At 42.6% G+C, this 18,275-nt stretch overlaps 1 pseudogene; it reads right to left on the reverse strand.

Moving 5' to 3' along the window:
* Positions 1-16,997: 16,997 nt before the first annotated feature.
* On the reverse strand, positions 16,998-17,930 carry LOC102834726 (annotated as a pseudogene).
* Between the last annotated feature and the right edge of the window lie 345 nt (positions 17,931-18,275).

Here is an 18,275-nt window from a genome sequence, read left to right on the forward strand (position 1 = left end):
AGCTTTGGAAACCCTTTGGGGGCAGTTCTATTCTGGTGGGCAGCTCTACTCGGTACTTTAGGGTCAGTTGCTGTGAGTTTGGAATTGATTCAAGTGCCATGGATTTGATATGTTTTCCCCTTTTGGTGTGGCGCTGTAGCATAAGCAGGGGACTGTGAGGTTGGTTTGAATCACAAGATTGTCAGTTCAAACCCACCAGCTGCTCCTCAGAAACCCCTTACAGGGTTGTTATGAGTTGGAACTGACTTGACAGCACTTAACAACAACAACAACACTTAGTATTACTTTCGAAACACCCTTAATATATGTCTTCCTTCACAGTCTTTTCTTCAAGGTATCACTTTCTGTTTCTTTCTTTCACAAGATCTGCGTCTTCTCTGTGTTTCTTCCTCTCTCATCATAAACGCTACCTCCATCACACCAGTTCCTGTCTATTTAGTCCACCCCACCTCAATCCTTTCATTTGTAGGACAATCTGCTCTTCTCTACAGGCTGCTGTTTTCCTTTCCAATCCCTACAGAGTTGATCCCTGCAGAAACCTGTTTGTTGTTGTTGGTTTCAACTCATAGAGACCCTGTCTAGGTTTCTGAGGAGCAGCTGGTAAGTGTAAACTGCCAGCCTTGTGGTTCAAACTGACCTTGGGGTCCAGTGCCTATCCTACAGCACCACACCGCGAATCCACAGAAACCTATTAGCTTCCTGGGTAAATAAAAGAATGTTCCTTCTTGGAGCCTCAGTGACACAATGTGTTGTTGTTGGGTTGCTAACTTCAAGGTTGGTGGTTCCAACCCACCAGCTGTTCAGTGGGAGAAAGATGAGGTTGTCTGGTCCTGTAAAGACTTACAGTCTCAGAACCCTAGGGAACAGTTCTACTCTGTTCTATGTAGTCTCACTCTGAAGAACCCTAGGAAACAGTTCTACTCTGTTCTAGGTAGACCCGCTCTGAGTCTGAATCAGCGTGACAGCAGTGGGTTTGTTTTATTCCTTCTTGGAAAGGTCTATGGGTGTTTCAAACTGTTTGCACTCAGCTATTAATGGAAAGGGTAGTGGTTCAAACCCACCAGCAGCACCACAAAAGAAAAACCTGCCTACCTGTTTCTGTTAAGATGACAGCCAACAAAACCCTATGGAGCTCTGTTCTACTCGTACCCCATGAGGTCTCCATGACGTGGACTCATGTGGACAGCAGTGAGTGTGGTATGGTTAGGTATAACACACTGTGACAATACTTCAGTCCTGGCAAAGTATCACAGAAGCACCAGCTACAATGATATCATCTTAATGCTCTTCAAACGGTTTTTGTTATTTTAAATTTGGAAGCACGGATGAAAATAGTGAGAGATGATGAATCACTTTGGAAACAGATGTGTTCAACCTAGTTGGCCCCTCTTTGCTCTGGATTAGACTTTGTTGTTGTTGTTGTCAGTTACCATGGAGTTGACTCTGACTCACAGGGACCCTCCGTGTTCCACAATCATTTGGAAACAAGTTTCCAGGCCTGTCTTCCTAGGTATCTCTGAGTGGATTCACACTGCCAGCCCTTTGCCTAGTAGTTGATCTCGTGTCTGTTTGTACCACCCAGGGATCTGGATTAGACTAAGTGCTGTGAAACTTTTATTGTTGTTGTAAAGTGCCCTCAAGTCGGTTCCAACTCATAGCGCCCCTGTATAGGGTTTCCAAGGAGTGACTAGTGAGTTTGAATCACTGACCTTATGGTTCAAACTGACTTTGCAGTCCAGTGCTTTACCCCACAGCACCACAACAGGACATGGTAGTAGGAAAAAGCAAAGGTACCCGGTGGGCTCTATGTCTCTCGTCCTCTGCTCTTTTCCAGATGTGTGGCACCCATAACATATGAAATAAACCACAAAACTTAGGGTCTACCTCTTGATTTTGCACAAACTCTTAGAACGAAGCCTGATACTAAAATTCAGGACTCTTCTCCCTCAAGAATTGCCAGCAATCCAGCTGCCTTGTCCAGGCATGTATGCCAAAGCCCTCTTTCCTCCTTCCCGCCTTTCAGAGTCAGCCTTAGAGTGATGAGTCAGTGGTCAGGGCTGGGACTGGTGTTTGAGGTCTAGATAAGCCATTTTCAAAGCGATTGCTCAGCTCTGTGAACACAACTTAGACCAGCAGTAATCAAGGTACTTAGAAAGAGGGAAGGCTCAGCAATGCTTTGTTTTCATGATTTAGTTACTTTTAATTCTGCAAACGAGCCAGGAATAGTTTCCCTTTGTAGAAACATTTGGACAATATATACAATTTCAGAGTAATAAGCCCCCTCTCTTCTCCCTCTTCTCGATCCCATTTCTTTCTCCAAAAGTGACCACTGTTGGTTGCTGTGACTCCTTCAAATAGACAATGCAGCCTTGGAGAACCGGAACTTAAAGAGATGGCCAGGCCTCACCAAGTTTCTGCCTCTGGCAGGGTGCAATCTTGCCACTTTTCTATCACTCGTTTTATTTATTTTAAAGCTTTCATTGTGAATAGAGTGATAGTTTACATGGGAGAACATCAGTTTTGCACTCATCCTATCGTATTTCATTTCACTGCAATAATTACAATAGTTTCTATGCATCATCATTCAACAGTATTTGTTTCTATTTCCTCTTATTATTTTTTTTTTAATGTACACAAAACCACTCAGGAATATATAATAATTAAAACAATCAAAGGGCACATTCTGCAAGCGTGCCTCCTGGCCGCCAGCACACAGCCCATCTCCCTCCGTGAGTCTAGAGTCTTCAGCTGCTCCCTCTTTTCATGTCCTCATCTCTCTGCCTCCATCTCTGGTGCCGCTGCTTCTCTGGATAGGGTCCAACATTCCGCTCATGCTTATCTCCCTTGATGATCCTAGGGTCCTCTGTTCCTGGAATGTAAATCTATCATTCATTTTAGTGGAAAATATTTGGGTTTTCCTTCTCTGACAGGTGCCCACCTTACGCGAGTTCTGGCTTTTACATACTAAACTTAGAGTCTAAAACCATCTAAAAAGGATTGTCTGATTGTATTTTTCTCAATGCTGTTATTGTTGGTTGCCACTGAATCAGTTCTTAATAGTTCTTTGAAAATATTGATAATTGATAGACATAGGAAAAAATGCTCTACTTCAGTAGCAATCAGAGAAATGCAAGTTAAAATAAGTAACAATATGTTATTGTTGTTATGTGCCGTGGAGTTGGTTCCAACTCATAGCGACCCTACATGGGGTTTCCGAGGCTGTAAATCTTTACGGGAACAGAACACCTCATCTTTCTCCCGCGGAACTGCTGGTAGTTTCTAACTGCTGACCTTGTGGCTCGCAGCCCGATTCGTAACCACTACGCTACCAAAGACAATAGACAATTGTGTTTTTTTTTGCTAAAAAAAAAAAAAAAATGATATATGCAGAATTGGTTAGAAATAGCCATTCTGGAAGTGAATTTGGTAACGTTAATTTCTGTAGACTTTCAAAGGACCCAGTCAGGAGACAAAAGCCACACCAGTTATTTGAATACAAAGAATTAACTAGTAAGAGTGACAAGTTGTCTCTAAGGGATTCAGAAGTGGCAATGTACTATCTCTTACTATGGGGGTAGGTGGGGGGTGGGAGGACATCCAGCCCATGGGCCGTGTGCTGTTGTTGTTGTTCAGTGCCATGGAGTTAGTTCCAACTCATAGTGCCCCTGTATTAGGTAACCGAGGAGCCACTGGTAGGTGTGAACGGCTGACCTAGTGACTCAAACTGACCTCGTGGCTTAGTGCATTACCTTGCAGTGCTGGCTCTTGAAATCATTTGGTCTGCTTTGACAAGATGACTGCAGTTCCAGCTATCACATTAAGGGTGAGTTAATTAAATGTTTGACCAAATATTGTTGTTGTTGATAGGTACCATTGAGTCAGTACTGACTCATAGCGACCCTATGTACAACAGAACGAAATATTACTCGGTCCTGGGCCAACCTTACAATCGTTGCTATGCCTGAGTTCAGTGATGCTGCCACTGTGCAGATCCATCTCACTGGGGGTATTCCTCTTTTTCTTTGACCCTCCACTTTACCAAACATGATATCCTTCTCCAGTGTCCCTATCTGAAGTAGGAGAGAAAAAGTCTGGCCATCCTGGTTTTCATGGAGCACTTTGGCTGTACTTCTTCCAAAACAGATCTGTTGGTTCTTTTGGCAGTCCATGGTACTTTCAGTACTCTCCTCCAACACCACAACTCAAAGGCATCAATTCTTCCATTGTCCTCCTTATTCACTGCCCAACTTCCGCATGCATATGAGGTTATTGAAAATACCATGGCTTGGGTCAGGCACACCTTAGTCCTCAAACTGACAGTGAGCTGAAATGAAACGGTATTGGCCACTTTGAATCTAACAATCACATGGTTTACTATGCCAGAAATGACAAATTGAAGAGGAATGGCGTTGTATTCATCATCAAAAAGATTATATCAAGACCAATTATGAAATATAATGCTGTCTGTGATAGGATAATATTCATAAGCCTACAAGGAAGCCCAGTTAATACCACTATTATTCAAATTTATGCTCCAAGCACTAAAAGCCAGTGAGGATGAAACTGAAGAACTCTACCAACTTCTTCAGCCTGAAATTGAACAAACATGCAATCAAGACGTTTTGATAATCACTGGTGATTGAATGCAAAAGTTGGAGGAAAGGATCAGTAGTTGGAAAATCGTTGACCAAATATAGCAGGTTAATTTCTAAGTTGATAATTTTTGTGTGGCTGGTAAATGATGTTGTCAATTTTGGCAGAAGAAAGGTTCCTCACCCATGTCTTACTAGAAAGAACGGACAGTGAAGGAAATGAAGGAACCGTCACCACCGTCGTCACCAAACGTGAGATTTAGATCCTTTCTAAGAGGGCATATTTACTACTGAAAACCTAGCCGCTGTTGCTGAAGAAAGTCATCCAAGTTGGTCTGTGGAAGTAGCTCATGGGATGAGGAGGCCATTGCAAGAGACTCTGTGGAAACCATTTCAGGATCGGGGGGCCTGTGGACTGAAATGGTGGTTGGAGCTGATTCACAGGAATGCCTGCGCTCCCATATTTAGTAAATTGAGCTCTGATAGCGTAGTGGTTACAAATTGGGCTGTATACCACAAGGTCAGCAGTTTGAAACTACCCGCAGTTCCGCTGGAGAATGATGAGGCTTTCTGCTCCCGTAAAGATTTACAGCCTTGGAAACTCTATACAGGGTGGCTCGCTATGAGTCAGAATTGACTCTACGACACATAACAACAACAACAACAGATGCCAGAGGTGAGTATCTTTCTCCCACTACCGCCTGGCAACATTCCTCTAGCGCCCTCTATAGCTAAAGCCTGTCTATCATTGCATCAGCTGGCAGAGAAGAAATGTCTACAGGGTCGTGTTCAGTATCACCAACCAGGGGTAAGAAAGGTAAACTTGGAGTTAAGAGATGATAAATTGGTAACTCGCGTAGACTTTGACCTCCAAGTTCCATTTCTAAAAATGTAAGGAAATAATTAAAAGAATCTATAAATGGAGTCCTGGTGTGGTGATATAGGTGGGTGGTTCAAACTCAGCAGCCGCTCCTTGGAAATCCTATACAGGCTCACTATGGGTCAGAACCAACTCAATGGCACTTAACAACAACAACGTAAATGTTAAAGAATGATTATTTTGGCACGGGGGGGAAAAATGGAAGTAAGCTCAATTATTTCAGATTGAGAATTGCTTGAGCAAAATAAAGGTTTATGAATAAGATGGCACCGTATTTATTTATTAACCTGAAATGATGTTCATATGATTAGGTGAAAAAGGTGTATTAAATAATAGGTTTTATATTATGACCCACCTATAAATATATTCATACATGTATTCTATGTATGCATAGAAAAAAACTTTTTTATTCACCAGTTTCGTATTTATTTGGTGTTCTTATATTTTTGTTGTTAAGTGCTGTTGAGTTGGTTCCAACTCATAGTAACCCTGTATAGGGTTTCCAAGGAGCGGCTGGTGAGTTTGAACTGCAGAACTTGTGGTCTAGTGTTTATCCTACAGCACCATACCAGGGCTCCATTTGGTGTTCAATAAATATTTATTGGACAAATGTATTCTACTAGTTTCCTAGAGTGGTTATAGCAAGTTGTCAGAGACTTGGTGGCTTACAACAACATACACGCATTCCTTCACATTTCTGGAGACCAGAAATCCAAAATTCAGGTGTCCGTAGGGTCTTACTTCCTCTTAAGTCTCTGGGGCCAAATCTACCCTTGTTTCTTTCCAATTCTGGTGGCTCCAGAGGTTCCTTGGCTTGTGGCAGCATCATTCCAATCTCTGCCTCCGACTTGACTTGGTCTTCTCCTCTTGTTTTTTCTTATCTTATAAGGACAATCAATTGTCACTGGATGTCAGGCCCACAGGATAATTTCATCTTGAAATCCTTGAATTAAATATATCTGCGAAGATCCTTTCTCCAAATAAGATCGCATTCACTAGTTCCAGGTGGACATATCTTTTGGGGGACATCATTCAACCTATTAACATGAGAATAAATACAAGTATATATTAAAATTTTACAGTAGTTTCTATGGATTATTCAATTTTATTTTCAGATTTCTTTCTTTCTTTTTTCAACTTAACACTATTTTAAGGATGTTTATGCAGAGGACTAGGTGCTGTTGAGTTGGTTCTGACTCACAGTGACCCGATGCCCAATAGAACAAAATATTGCCTGGTTCTGAGTCATCTTCAACAATGGTTGTGATGTGGCTGCCACTGTGTCAATTCATTTTGTTGGGGATCTTCCTCTTTTTCACTGACCCTTCACTTTCCCAAGTATGTAGTCCTCCTTCTCCAGAGACTGGTCCTTCCTGAGCAAATGTCAAGGTACCAGAGACAGAGTCTCCCTATGTTCACTTTTAAGGACCATTCTGACTGTACTTCTTCCAAGACAGATTTGTTTGATCTTCTGGGAGTCCGTGGTACTTTTCTTTATTATTATTATTTTTTTGATTGTGAATTGAATGAAGGTTTACAGACAAGATCATCAATTTTACAGTGAACAAGTCACACACTTTGTTTCATCTCAATGATTGCAATCCCCTCCCTGCAACACAGTTATCCCGCTGCCTCCCTGGGGTTCATACTTCTGTTGCACCCACCTTCCCACCCCTTCTCAACTTTGTCCTTAGATAAATGTTGAGTATACCTTACATACCTATCTACTGCTTGATTAAAAATTGGGCCATGAAGGGATACTTTCAATATTCACTGCCAACTCCGTAATGCACATACATTGATTCTTCTGTGGTCTTCCTTATTCACTGTCCAGCTTCACAGATCAGTTGTTAAGAGCTGTTGAGTTGGTTCCGATTCAGAGCGAGCCCATATGTGGTTTCCGAGGCTGTAAGTCTTTGTGGGAACAGAAAGCCTCATCTTTTTCCCATGGAGCTGTTTGTGGGCTGGAAGTACCAACCTTGTGGTTGGCAGTCTTAGCTTCCTGAATCCTCTTACTCATATCAGGAGGAGGGTCAAAATCATCAATGAGACTTGATTCATGTTTGTTCCAGAGCAAACTTAAAAGAGCGAAAAGCTGGATGCAGGGACGCTTGTTGTTGTTAAGTGCCTTCGAGTCAGTTCCAAACTACAGAGCGAAAAGCTCTAAAGCAACCTGATTTCTGAGGAGCGGCTAGTGGACTTGCCCCACCAACCTTATGGTTCAAGACTTTGCAGTCCAGTGCATTAACCCACAGCCACACCAGGACTCGGAAGGGAAACTGGTGACCAGGAGTTCATACAACCTTCTTGGGTTCTTTGTGTTGTGCACACATGTGGTCTTCACCATCTAGAGCAGCAGGTCACCCTGCAACCTCCCTGTCTTGTTTCTCTCAGTGTAGACCTTCTTTTGATCATTCTGTGATTCACGATTCCTAGGAAGATGCGGCACAATTAAAATAGGAAAGTTGCTGACGTCAAAAGACCTGAGGATGACAGGCATTCTGAAAGCCTGCCATCTCCTTTTATTCTGAGAAGCAATCTTCCCAAAAGGAAACAAAGTAATACATGGGAATTAAGGCATAATTACCTTTTTAGTTCCTTTCAAGCTGTTGTTTTATTTCCAGTCTCTTTTGGGAACTAGTCATTTTTTCTTTCTAAAACTTAAAGGTTAAAACAGAGCTTCAAATTGACTCATTCTGGCTAGACCTCCAGCCTAGAATTTGTATTTCCACCCTTGAGTAACCAAATCAGAATCTACATCTTAACAAGATCACCAGGTGATTCTTACCTATATACATGTAGATCTATAAGAATTACCTATCGATCTTTTTAACCTGCAGATTCTCATTCAATATATCTGGGGTGGAAATGCAAATACTCAAAAAGGACTCAAACTGGAAACGAACCAGTCTGAAGCCTTGGTTTAAATCCCTACTCTAAAACATAGCTGAGAATCAAGTGCTGTACTCAAGAATCAAATTTCTTCTGGGTAGAAGATAATTGTTTTGTTTTTAAAGCTTTTATTCTGAATTGAGTGATAGTTTACATGGGAGAACATCAGTTTTGCCTGTATCCTATCGTATTTAATTTCATTGCAATGGTTACAATCCCCTCCATGCATCATCACCATTCAACAGTTTTTGCTTCTATTCCCTCTGATTTTTTTTTTTTTTTTAATGTACACAAAAACACTCAGGAGTATATACTCATTTAAACAAGCAAAAGGCACATTCTGCAAGTCTGCCTCCTGGCTGCCAGCACTCAGTCTTTCTCTTTCCATGAGTCTAGAGTCCTCAGCTGCTCCCTCTCTCTATGTCCTCATCTCTGCCTCCATCTCTGGTGTTGCTGCTTCTCTGGATAAGGTCCCGCATTCTGCTCATTCTCTTCTCCCTTGATGGTCCTAGAGTTCTCTGTTCTTGGACTGCAAGATTAATTACTCCTCCCTTTATATTACAAAACTTCTACCTTTATAATTGTTACAGTTGCAATTAGTCATGATAACAATTACTCACTATTGTATCATAAGAATCGTATTCCCATTTCCTTTTACAGGACCCGTCTAGACAAGATGAAAACTATTCAAAGTTTAGTTTCACATTCTGAAACTAAACTCCATCCTGAAAGCTTGTAAACCAGTCACTTTGTGCCTTTATAGCCCCCCTATTTTAGGTAGCCAATATCTAAGTTGCCTGTCCCTATCAACGCTGTATACAGTGGGGATAGGATTGATACTTGATGTTTAGATTCCTTCCCTCTCAGTTGGTATTTTGAACTACTATTGTAGCAGACTTGGGACCAACTACCCCGCCCTTCACCCCCTTAGGAAAAAACAAAACAAAACAGCATGTATCCCATGTCCACTCTGTGCATATAACAGGAAAACTGCAAAGCTGAAACAAACCTTGCAAAATTGAATAACAGGAAGAGCATTTAGTTGAAAAATTTGTACCCCACAGCTAACAACACCTGTTTATGCATCCATATGTAACCAACCTGTATGTAAGTTCACTTTTTCAAGCACTCAGGGTCGGAGTGGTTTAAGCAATAGCTGACACTCTGTCCCCGGGGAATAAACCTTGCTCTCCTGAGATCCGGCACTGAGTCTCTTACTCTGTGCAGTGCTATAACACTATATCCGTAAGTATAGGTCAAGTTCATCAAATTGTAGCAGTTTACACTTGTTTCCTTGAGAAGATTATTATTTTTTAAAATTAATTAAAAAAACTATGACAACCCAAGGAAAAGGTGAGGATGTATTATAGTTTTTACAAAGCATTGTCTGATTTCAGATGGACACTTCTAAACACTCATGTTCACATGTTAAGATGTCAATGAAGTGAATGAATAAATATCTGAAATAATACCATCTCTGTTTTTCTTTTTTCTACATCTGGATCATTATCATTTTTGAGATTTGGACTAATAGAATCACATCCATGACGAGATCTGCTGCAAGCAGCCAATCAGTTGAAAGGGGTGTGTCCTTGGGTGTGGCTTGTATTCAGTATATAAATGAGGCTCACGCTCATTCTGCATCTTACATATAACTCATCTTCATCTGACATCTGACTCTTGGTACGTGAGCCAGCAGCCTACGCCCTGACCTATCCTTGACCAAGAGAATCTCATGGGAGATTCAGGTGGTTGACTCAGCAGTTTGGGGAACGAGGTCCTCAGAGGGCACTTACCTTGCTGAAAAGAGGCAATGGAACAGAATGGCGCAGTGTGGCTTTTGTTCTGCATCATGGTGATCACCTGCAACTACCTTTGAAAACTACCTAGCTAACCCACCCTGAGGGGAGATCGATTTGGAGAGTCAGTGTTCTCCACATAATCACTCATTTGGCTTCTTTAACTATGAAACCCTCCCACTTAATTTCCTAGTGTATGTTCTGGTGGTTTCTCCACAATGATCTGGGTGTTGGTGTGTCAAAGGGGCACCTGCCTGGTTGACGCGACTGTTCCGGAAGCCAGCAGAGCCAGGGTTGTCACTTCCATTCCCAGAAAGATTCTTCCTTTAGAGAGAAACCCCCTACCAAAAAGAAGGCAGATAAAACAAGGCAAGGGGACATGGTGGCACTTGGATGAAAACGATTGTCCCACTTTGAGTCCAGAAAGCAGCACACAGAGTCCACCAAATTGACCTCTTGGGACCCCTTCTGGAGTGTAGGCAAAATTACTTGGTGCCAAGCACACCTACAAGATACTGGCTAACCACGGAGCTTCTAAAGAAGGCTCTGCTGATGACGTCTCTTGATAGGGATTTCACCCTGCACACAGGAAGCCATCGTTAGCTGAGTTCCCGAGTGACAATGAGAAGCTCAACCCTAAGCCAATGCCACTCCCAAAGCAGGGCCCCACTCCTGTAGCCACAAATGGGCTTTTTCCAGTCCTACCTCAACACCAAACTGGGGATGTGGCCTGGAGCCAGCGGTCCAAGTTCCTCCAAGGAGTGTCCCTCCAGCACCAGATGCTCTCAGTGAACAGTCTGACCCCCAACTGTCCCCAGGAAGAGTGAATCCCTGAGGTCTCTGAAGGCTGATCCGAATGGTGATGTGTCAGAGGCGGGAGTTAAGAAGAATCATGGACCAGTGAAAAGTGGACAGGCTGGTGCTCACCACGGGGGCCCTGCTGTCCCTGCAGGGGAGAAAGAAGGGGCCTTCTTGTGCTGACAGCTGAGCACTGGCTGTTGGAAGCAGCGGTATGGCAGGAAACTCTGAAAAATGTTAAGGACTGCCTTTCCCTTAAGGAGGATGAACTCAGAGAGTTCCACATCAAGATGGAACGGCTTTGTGAAGAGCTGCCGGACCGGCCTGCTCTCTGCCGGGAGAGGTGCACCTGCAGTGGGACCTGAGGATGAGGACTCAGGTGTCAACAGCAGCAACACCTCTGAACAGAACTCCTGGGTGTAAGCTCACATACGCTCAAAGGGTTTTCCAACCCAGGTACCTGGGAACAGCCCCTGGACATGCAGGAGCATCCGCAAGGGACCTAGGGTTCCCCATTCTGTCCCACTGTAGACTAAAGATGCAGGATCCAAAGGAGACACTTGGCTTGTTCAACTTTTGTTGCAGTTTCTCAAGGACAAATTGACCACTGACTTGTAATTGTAGTAAATGAATGCTGGTAATGTGGGTATTTTCTTTTCTTTCATGTTTTTGCTGTTTGCATGTAACTTTAGCCCTTAACCAAGCAAATGCGTTTTCTTTTCTTTTTTTGTAAGATGTTTGAGTATCGGAAATGTTGTGTTATTCTTGCAAACCGATTATAAATAAATATGATTTTGATATTTCAAAGATGAAGGCTATTTTGATATTATTTACAGATATAAAAAATGTGACTTTTGCACGTCTGCTGTGGGAGGGAAAAACTACTGCATAAAACACTTGCAATTAATATTTTGAATATTAAAAAAAGAAAGTTGCAATTTATCTACAAAACAAAATTCCTCACCACTGGACCAATAAATAACATCTATAGAAATGGAGAAAAGACTGAAGTTGTCAAAAACTTCATTAAAGTTGTACATTCATCAATACTCATGGAAGCAGCAGTTGAGAAATAAAATGACATTGCATTGGGCAAATCTGCTGCACAAGACCTCTTTAAAGCGTTCAAGAGCAAAGATGTCAGTTTGAGGACTGAGGTGCGCCCGACCCAAGCCATGGTATTTTCAATCACTTTACATGCATTTGAAAATTGAGCACTGAATAAAAGAAGATGGTAGAAGAATCGATGCAGTTGAATGATGGTCCTGGAGGAAAATATTAAAAGTACTATGGATTGCCAAAAGAACAAACATATCTCTGTTGGAAGAAGCCAGAATACTGTCTGGAAGCCAGGATGGCCAGACTTCATTTCTCAGACATATTGTCAGGAGGGAGCAGTCCCTGGCAAAGGATATCGGGTTTGGTAAAGTGGAGGATCTAAGAAAAAGAGGAAGACTCCCTACTAGATGGATTGGCACAGTGACAATAATGATGGACTTAAATGTATCAACGATTGTGAGGTTGGTGCAGGACTGGGAAATGTTTCATTCTGCTGTGCATAGGGTCACTATGAGTTGATACTGACTCGATGGCACCTAACAATAACAACAACAAAAGGAGCAGAACAATGAACATTTATGAGGGTGTAAAGGCTTTATTTTAGTCATTTTTTTTCAAATTTCAAATGACAATGATTTAAAGGACTTTATGTAGTTGACTGGGAGTCCTGGTGTGACATTGTGGGATAAAGCACCGGACTACAAGGTCCGCTGTTCAAACTCACCAGTAGATCCTTGGAAACCCTATACAGGGTCTCTATGAGTCGGAACTGACTCAACGGCAGTTAACAACAACAACAATGTAATTGATTGAGCCCTGGTGTGACACTGTAGGATAAGCACTGGACTGGTATCTGTGCTAACTGCAAGGTCGGCAGTTCAAACCCACCAGCCGGTCTCAGAAATCCTATATAGATAGGGTTGCTATGAGTCAGAATCTACTCGTTGGCACTTGACAGCAACATGTAATTGATTATTTTCAGTTTTATTATGGAAGAGAGTAGAGGGAAGAAGTCAGAGTAAACGACGAGGGGAGATATTTGAATGATACAAAATCCTTCAGCTCCTGGCTCTGCCTTGGTGCTGTTCTGGGCAGGTGTGGATCCCTGTTGTCCACTCCTGGTCAAAACTAGGACAATGGGGGTCTCTCACCCAGATGAAGTTTGGGTCCATTTCAGACAACAAGATCAGGTTATGTATTTATATAATGTGCTAGACTGGAATCTTAAAAGTTAATGAGTGGCCATCTAAGGTGCAACTATTTCTCTCTCTCCACAGGAAAGATGAATGATGAAAATTCGAAAGAATTAGTCCAAAAGATTAATGGACCACGTGAATATTATGGATCCAGGACACAGTCAAACCTCTTCAGTGCTGCCACTGATAGGAAAACTCCCTGCTTCTCACCAACACACGGTGAATAACAAACAGGATCCAATCATGTCTGCTCTTGTGTGAATATATAAAAAATGAAAATACTCACTTAAAAACTAATGTATCTTCTCTTTTAATGTTTCGTAAACTTCAGTTGTTTCCTTTCATTAGTGGCTTGGTGTCAGAGACTTTTCACTCACAAGTCAAACCACAACCCATCTAAAGAGAACCAATAGCCTCTAGACTTACAGTGCAAATAAAGAGTTCTGACCTGCAGTGGACATTTCTCTAGGGCCCTGAGACCAGAAGACCTAGATGGTGCCCAGCTACCACTGCCAACTGTTCGGAAAGGGATCCCATTAGAAGGTCCTGGGTAGAGTGGGAGAAAATGTGGAATAAAACTCAATATCATAAAACGAGACCACACTTACTGATCTGACAGAGCCTCATGGAACCCTGAGACTATGACCCTTGTTCACCTTCTGAAACTCGACTTACTCCCATGGTTCAATTTTCAGCCAAACCATAGATATGTTGAAGACAACGCTAGTGAGGTAAGCACATCATAGAATGGTCAACCATTTAAGATTAAAAGGGCAGCATTTACCCAAGGACAGAGTTCAGAAGGGTTGGGGAAAAGGGAGAATGGAAACAAGAGTCACAGGGAGGACGTGGAATCGGTGATGTTACGTTGAGGAGACTGCAGCCAGTGAGAAGGAACCAAGGGCAAGAACCAATGGTCTGCTCTGTAAACGTTTACTCAATTCACAACAAAAATTTAAAAAATATTTCTTATAGCATTAGATTGTGAAAAACAGGACAAATACAATTTAAAATGCATATTAAAAATGGTTTTACAAGTCAGTGGAAGTTTACGATGAACTTTTTGAAGTCCCCTCAGACAGGTACCTAATTGCAGGCTCGTTTTTGGCACTTGCATGAGTGAGAGTGATAAGATTTGTATTTTAAGGTTTTTGTTGTCAGACAATCCCTTTGATGACATCACTTGCTCCCAAGAGAGCCCCCTTGTCTTTCCAGCATGACCTCCTTATTATTGAAAGCCACATCATGGGGGGTGCTGCCACTCAAGGGAGTTAATGAGATGAATATAGACATAGTTCTCCCCCTTCAAAAAGGATTTTTCATTTATGTTACCTTTTTATTGTGAATTGGCTGGATGTTTACAGAGCACATCAGTTTTCCATTTAGCAGTTCATACACATTTTATTTTGTGTTATTGATTGTGATCCCTGCAATGAAACATCATTAACTGTCCTGTGTTTCCCGTATCAATTATATCCGTCCCACCTTCTTTACTAGCGCTTCCTGTCTTCTGAACTTTGTTCTTAGGGAGATGGTGCCCCCCCCCCCTTTTTAATGCTTTATTGTGAATTATGTGATAGTTTACATGGGAAGACATCAGCTTCACATTGATCCTGTTGTATATTGTTTCCTTGCCATGGTTACAATCCCTTCCATGCATCATCCATCAACCAAAGGGTATCCTCCGCAAGCCTGCCTCCCTGTCGTCCGTGCACCACCCCTCTCTCTCTCCAGGTCCAAAGTCTCCAGCCGCTCCATCTCCCCACGTCATCATCTCTGCCTCCATCCCTGGCATCACTGCTTCTCTGGGGAGGGTTCCGTTCTCTGCTCTTCTCCGTCGATGGTCCCAGGGACCTCCACTCCTAGACTGTAAGGTTAATTACCCCCCTCCCTTTGCCCCAAAACATCCACCTTTACATTTCCAGCCCTTACAACCAGTCCTGATAATAATTATTCGCTATTGTATTGCAAGAGACCTATCCGCATCTCCTTTCATCAGCCCTGACTAGGCAGAATGGATACACTCAATGGAGATTCTACCTTGCTCCACACCCTCTGAATCTAGGTTCTGAGATGCTGCCCTTTTGATCTTACATGGTTTATTGGCCCAACATGTACTTACCTCCTTAGTGTTATTGTTCCTGTTTGCATGAATAGTTTCTTTTCTAAAAGTCGACACAAGGCTGGTCCCTAGGAGTTGGAGGTTAAAGATATCTCAACTGTTCAACTTCTTTGACATGTTATGCTTATCAGAGTCCTTGATAACAATCACTACTCCTCCATTCCCTCAAGCACCCGGGTTCTGCAACAGGCTGCAAGGTTCCACAATTCTCAAACGGAATGGCTCATGAAATTGTGGAGGTTGGCAAGTGGAAAATGCATACTTCTGAGTTCAGTCTGGAGAAATCGTCTCACTTACATAGTCTCAGGCTCTGAGAAGCCCAAATCAGCAGGTGAGATGACAGGCTGTTGGTGTGCGAGGCTCTGGGAGTTGGTGAATCAGATCAGGTGACAGGCTGAGAGCCCCACGAACTGGAAGTCAGACGTCATGAGTCAGATGCACGATCCAGGGCAGGAGAGCAAGCTTTTCCAAAGCAGTCTTATGAATTGGACTCAGACAATGCCCCCCAGGGAATCTAAGGGTGGTGAGTTGAGTCACAGCCTCTACTATGGTGGGGGCATTCTTAACACTTAGATCCACCCTAATCTTTACTCTTTTGTCCCACCTCTTTACTCCATAGCATCTCATTTCAAAATGGGTCCTTAATCACAGGCATTGTTGTTGTTAAGTGCCATCCAATCAGTTCCAACCCATAGTTACCCTATATAGGGTTTCCAAGGAGCGGCTGGTGAGCTTGAACTGCCGACCTTGTAGTTCAAATCAACTTTATAGTCTAGTGTATTAGCCCACAATGCTATATATTGCAAAATGGAGAAATATGGCTAGAAGGTGCATAATAAATAATTAGCTGCTCTGCACCGTTACAGATCTGTCCGTTGCTCAGCTGAAAATTGAGTGAGCCTCAGCGGTGAGTTCAGTTTACAGGCCTGAGGGCCATAGTTTTTTTGGGTTTCACTAGTTTTTATCTGACCAATAAACCTGGTTTTTTTGTTTTGTTTTGTATGTGTGTGTGTAATTTTGAATTTTTTCCCACATTCTCCCCCCTACACACTCTTTCCAGGACTTTCTTTTTTTTAAAGTTATTTATTTCTATTTAAAAGGAACAATTGACCAAGGTTCACCTGAACAAGTGGATCCATTCAGTTAATACGACAGAAACACCACTAGTATTAGTCCAGGACACCGGATCCAGGACACAGTCAAACCACTTCAGCGCTGCCACTGATAGGAAAACTCCCCTGCTTCTCACCAACACACGGTGAATAACAAACAGGATCCAATCACGTCTGCTCTTGTGTGAATATATAAAAAATTAAAATACCCACTTAAAAACTAATGTATCTTCTCTTTTAATGTTTCATAGAGATACGACTTCAGTTGTTTCCTTTCATTAGTGGCTTGGTGTCAGAGACTTTTCATTCACAAGTCAAACCACAACCCATCTAAAGAGAACCAATAGCCTCTGGACTTATAGTGCAAATAAAGAGTTCTGACCTGCAGCGGACATTTCTAACATACAAAACTTAGACAGTTTGGAGAAGTTGCATGCAAGAAACGCGACTAAAGCAGATGGTCACTAGGACAGTTGGTCAGGTTACTGGTGAGCTCATCGGAACTCCAGATGTTTCCAGACTCTGACATTCAACTTGAACTCTTGTCTTAGGCTTTGTACTTTGCTTTTCCAGTTTTACTAATGACACACATGATTCAAATCCCTGAAGTATTCATTCTAGTCAAGGGCACATCCTACAACAAACTTGTCTGGAATTTCAAAGCCAACAAAGTCTGGTCTATAGCCAACACTTTGAGGAGTCCTTTTCACCAGCAAGCTTGCAACCTTGACCGTCTTTGGTTAGACTGCCTGACCGAGGAAAGTAACGTCTGCAGTGTTTTGTCAGTGTCAGTTGTGTCTTCAACAATCACAACATTCTTTCCCATCAGAGTTGAGAGGTCATCTCCACCAATTACTCTGATGTCCCCAGTTGACTGATCATTACAGTAGCTCTTCAGTCTGATGAAATGTACAGTCATGGGGGTGGATCTATCACTGTTTCTGTTCGGTGCCTTGATACCACCCAGCAGGTCAGTAAAGAACTTGTAGCCCCCCTTGAGCACACAGAGGGTTACAATGTTATGGCCTCTCATCTCTTTCATCACATCTCGAGCAAGCTGCTCCGTCCTGTCCATCATTAGTCCATGAGGAATGAACAGCTTCTTCAAATCCTCCGCATAATGATTAGGTAGATAAAACAAATCTAGGTCACAGCCAGACTTGCCATCACTAATCATGACACTGGGGCTGTAGAGCCTTCCAGCATGAGCTGAGGGTGGCCAGACGTTTCCAGGACTTTCTAATGTAATTCCTTTTTAGAGAGGTCGGTAGTAATAGTTGGACACCATCTAGTTCTTCTAGTCCCTGAATGCTAAGGTTTGCAGGCTGTAAAGTATGCCAAATTCTCACCAACCGGCCCTCCCGTAATAGCCCTGCTCTCATCATGACTCAACAGAGGCACCTCCCCTCACCACCTCTTCCAAACCAGAAGAAAGAAACTGGCTCAGAGTTTGGACCCTGGCCCACCTGGAGAAAGTCATTCCCCAAATGCACTCAGCCAACTGGCTGGAATGGTCACGGGACTTCTAACTCAGCATTCTTGCAGTAGAACCACTTTGCCATTGTTGTTGTTGTTGTTGTTGTAGCTGCTGTCAAGTCAGCCCAAATGGTCAGAGGGCCAGTTGTATGCCGCCCATACTGGTCCTTTCCTGCAGAAAGTGCTGTTTGGTCTCCTGTCCTCAGGAGTCTGGGTCCATGTGTCCTTTATCTCTTACATGTCAATATCCAGTCCCACTCAAGAGACACTAAATTTTGCCATCCAAACTGTAAATGTCCTTCCTAAAATATTTCAATATTTTCTGCATAATTTGGTAGTTTATCTTCAC

Source organism: Chrysochloris asiatica, unplaced genomic scaffold, assembly GCF_000296735.1.
Source record: "Chrysochloris asiatica unplaced genomic scaffold, ChrAsi1.0 scaffold00007, whole genome shotgun sequence".
Lineage (NCBI taxonomy): Eukaryota > Metazoa > Chordata > Mammalia > Afrosoricida > Chrysochloridae > Chrysochloris > Chrysochloris asiatica.